This window comes from Lampetra fluviatilis, chromosome 43 (assembly GCF_964198595.1).
Source record: "Lampetra fluviatilis chromosome 43, kcLamFluv1.1, whole genome shotgun sequence".
Classification (NCBI taxonomy): Eukaryota; Metazoa; Chordata; class Hyperoartia; order Petromyzontiformes; family Petromyzontidae; genus Lampetra; species Lampetra fluviatilis.
The window spans coordinates 8,635,099-8,639,592 of record NC_136317.1 but is presented as its reverse complement, the minus strand read 5'-3'; the positions used below and the strand labels follow the sequence as shown (position 1 = coordinate 8,639,592).

The 4,494-nt window shown below is 47.6% G+C and overlaps 1 pseudogene; it reads left to right on the top strand.

Moving 5' to 3' along the window:
* The first annotated feature begins 1,715 nt into the window (after positions 1-1,715).
* Positions 1,716-3,945, top strand: LOC144946952 (protein S100-A1-like; annotated as a pseudogene).
* Positions 3,946-4,494: the final 549 nt, after the last annotated feature.

The window sequence follows — 4,494 nt, the reverse complement described above, 5'->3', positions numbered from 1 at the left end:
CTAGTTATTGAAAGTGGAGCGAAGTCACTCGTGAAATAGAGGTGGTTAAATGAACGTGGAGTTTATTTGAAAACTTAATTTGGTGATACAAAGCAAGGTGGCAGTGTTAAGGAGTCCTGAAGGAATCGCAAAATCGTGCCAGCAGCGTCTGTAATGCTCGTGGAGTTCGCATTGCGCTATATTCGTGATGAAGGAGACCCGAACGACAAATGGGTTGGATCCTGTAGATCTGGCACGTGAGTTGGTGTTGGTTCCCGGATTCTGACCTCGGGGAAGGCTTCAAACATTTTGCTGCTGAAGGCGGAAATCTGAAGCCGCGCTCGGGTTGCGATATTCCCCGCAACTCCGATGGCTCCACTGCTCAGAGCGCCGCTCCATTTCCACTCGAAGTGCAGCCGCACTGCCAATCCCAGTGTTGTGTCCATGAGAGGGGCGAGTGAGTGTGAGATCTGTATTCCTATTGAAGGGGCATGCCTCCCACACACCCCTTCATCCCATTCACAAACACCGACTTACCACTGTGAAGTATGGTCAATCAATACCGCGCGAATCAAAACATTAGAAAGTGAAATGTATTTTGTTTAACCAGATGAGAAACTCCAAGAGACGAGGATAGTCTCATTTGCAAGTGACCTGGATCGCCGAAATGACGAGAAATTTATTAAACTATAGAATAAAGCAAACGGAAATCTGTCCAAAAACAACTGCCTCATGAGAAATCTAAAATATTGGACTCAAATAAATGTTTAATGAGTCATTTGTCGCCTAAATGGGCTCAAGTAGATTATAATTTTAAAAGTGATAGTGAATTGGATTTGTGATCAAGTTTCCCGTCAAAAGAACGTTGAGTGGCATCTTAACGACAATGGTGAACATCACAGAAAGACAAACTCCGCCAACCTCTTCCTCGTCATCGTGGTCAATCATCGTCACTGCTTCCATCATCACCATTACCCCGCACTCCCAAGGTATTCGTCTGAATAAGCGGACGCACGGGATTGGTCAGATTCACACACTGAGACGCGATGAGTCGTGACATAAATAAAACAGGTCAATACAATCATGATTGACGTAAACAGCACAGGTGAGGATTTAAAACCCCGCGCGATGCGCATTCAGTGGTTGCTGCTCGTCTCTGTTCCTCTTGCCGTGAGTTCCATCTCCTTTTAACGTCTTGAATGCGGAGGGGCTTCGTGGAAGACGACATTCGTCGATTTCTCGTTGTGAATCTTCTCTGCGCTGCATCTACTTGAGCGTTGGGGTGAGAGAGAGGCAGCTGCTCAAGTCTGGTCCTGAATTATTGGTCTCCTCCTGAAAGCAATACTCGTGTTGTGTAGGGTTTCTACGCTGAGTTTACCCGTGTGTAATTTATATGCGTGTGTAGGAAATGAGCGAGGAAGTGTAGCGGTTAACGCACTGGGATCCTGAACCCGGCGACCCGAATTCGATACCCACTCGGGACCAACACCCGCAGAGTATTCTTTACCAGTCCTGGGCTTTCCCTAGGCCGACTCGGTCACCAATAAAGACGTGGTGTGGTTGTAAACTTTGCTTAGGAGACCAAGGTGGTCGAGCGTGGCGCTGGCTGCCCAACCCCTCGTGTATTGCTTGCTGGCTTTAATAGGTGATCGTTAACAGCACTTGTTCCAACAGTCTGGTAAGGCTATACAAGTAAAACATATTTTTATTCCTTCCCCCAGTCAAAGAATCTCGTGATGCCTTCGTCTGCCGTCGCCATGGAGGATTTGAGCGCTTTCATTGACCTCTTCGTGCGCGAGTTCTGCGCGAGTTCTGCGCTAGCTGTGAAGGAGGCGCGGGGAGCGTCTCCATGAGGAAGCACGCGCTGCAGAATCTGCTCGTGAAGCACATGCGGCCCTACCTGGCGGTGGGTTTCCTGTGGGCTCCGTGGTGGCGGCGGCACCGTGCACGCGTTTTTCAAGTCGTGCGCGTCGCCGTGACGGCGTTTCCTCGTGCAGCCGTTCGGCTCCGACCGCGCACTGCTGGAGGAGCCCCACGGCCTGGAGGCGCGACGCCTCGAGATGGCGCCGGGAGCCGTGGCGCTGGGCTTTGCAGGAGCGACTGAGTGTACGTAGCCACTGCTGGGGGGTTTATTGCAACTGGGCTACTAATGGCCACCGTAGCATGTTGATTCCTGTTGATGCAGAACCTGAGCAGAAAGGCATTGATGCATCTTGATCTTTATATATATATAACATAAAAGTGTCCGTTCCGAAGGGGCCGTCCATAAATGACGTCACGCGATTTTGGACGATTTTTGACCTCCCCCTCAAATGACGTCACAAAGCTCTGCCCCCCCCCCCCCAAAAAACATGCTTCAAATCGCTTTAAACTATTGTCATTGTAGTGCGTATTAAATGTGGCGCTGCACTCTGATGTTGTAGGAGAAAACATTCATTAAAAAGTATATTTAATTAAGTTGAACGTGTTGTCTAGTTATTTAAAGTTGCGCATTTTGATGTGACGTCACATTTCTCAACCCCCCCCCCCCCTTGTCACACATCGTCACAAATGTCTGACCCCACCCCATAGGTGCGTGACGTTAAATCCACACCGTTAATGATATCAACACCAAACTTTGCAGGATTCACTTTTAAAACCCCACGGGAAACCTTAGCTACATGGAGAGCCGACATTTATATAGGGGGGGGGGTCTGGAGCCCCCCAAACGACACCCACACGCTCCCAGTGACGTCACCATCCCGAACCATTCACCTGGCCCCGCATATCTAACATTTACATAATGACCTCCTCTTAAAGTTAATCGAACAATTGCCGTTGATTGCATCGCCCAATAAACCCGTTGTGATTTCTATAACGTTCCACCTCCGTGAGCACGCCCATCTTTCTGTGCAGGACAAACAACACGGCGTCATTCACGCTTAAAAAAAGCTTAGCTACTGTAAATTCTTACGTTTTTAAATATTTACATGTAAAAACATTCGATTATTTTTTAATGCAATGCTTGCATGCTGATTTACGTGCGTGTGTGATCGAGGAAGATGCGTGATTGTGCGCAAAGAGGTAAGGTTGTCTGCATAATTGCGCGTTTGCGAGTTCATGGGTGAGTGCCAACACGTGTGGTATGTACGTTATAAAAAAAATCGAAATGGATATTTTAAAGATACGACTGAAGTGCTGCTGATATTCATAATGATCATACTGCTTGGCCTACTGCTGTTTATCAAACAATAATACTGGTGACGCTAATACTAACACTGATAATGATGCTACTATCCGAGTTGCAAATAATGCAATTCCTGAAGATGCTACTGCTAATGATTGCTGATTGTTGATAATGCTATTGCTGATGACGCTATGGCTATTACTAATACTGCTAATGTTGTTAATAATCGTGCTAATACGTATGTTGGTTGACAATATTCCTGCGAATGATAGTAATGCCACTAATGCTGCTAATTATAATGACGCTGCTGATGCTGCAAGTTCTACAGCTGGAACTAATGATGGTTGCTGATGCTGCTACTCATGCTACTGTTGCTCATGCTCCTGTTACTGCTGCTGCTTCTGCTTATGACGCTGCTACTTCCGATGCTAATGATGGTTACTGAGGCTTATATTCTTACTGATTCCACTTTTGCTCATGCTACAGCTGCTGATGTTAATGCTACAAACACAGCTGATGGTTGCTGTATCATTCACAAAATATTTACCCGGGTATTTCCTACTCGTTGCCGAAAGCAGATACTGTTCCCGCTATCACTACTGCAGGGGGCGTGCGACCCGAATGAAGTGCGCAAGATCATGGGGGATCTTCACAAGAACCAAGGCGGTAGCCTGGACTTCCAAGCGTTAATGGCCACGTGGACGCGAATCCTCATAGCCGGCCATGCCCCGTTAGAGGAGCGCGTGTTCGTCACCAAGGGGCCATGTGGCCTGCCCATTTCTGCTGATAACCCGAAATAAATCACTTAAAATATAAAACGATTCTTAATAAAATTACTGGCTAACTGGTCCTGGTTTCGGTGAATCATGTGTGGAATTGGCACAGGCGAGCAGTGGACACGGCTGTGGTTGGTTCCCGCCTCGTGATGCAGACTCTGTTACAGGCAATGGCGCAATGGTGGTGATCTTCATCGAGCCCCCTCTTTGGGTTGCCTCGGCCCAAAGGAGCAACGCGCGTGGCACTGATCTCACAGATGTTAGGGGTATCTGGTTTTGTCCTGTTTAAAAACAGGTCCGTGATTGACACATGACGTCCAATTATCCTCCGAGAACGGGTACATCCCTGGAATATTTCATTATGTAAAATAGGGTTAACACTCCCTTCACCGTTCACGAGATCTGAAAGAAAAGTGCGGGATATTCTAGCAGCCAACCTCACCTGAGCAGTCAGGCATAAAAGAAAGTTCCTGGAGACACGTAACCTTGTCCCATCCCTTGCGGACTGAGGTATTTGACTCCTTGGAAATTGAGCTTCAACTTTGGAGATGGAAAGGGGCTACGCCAAGGATG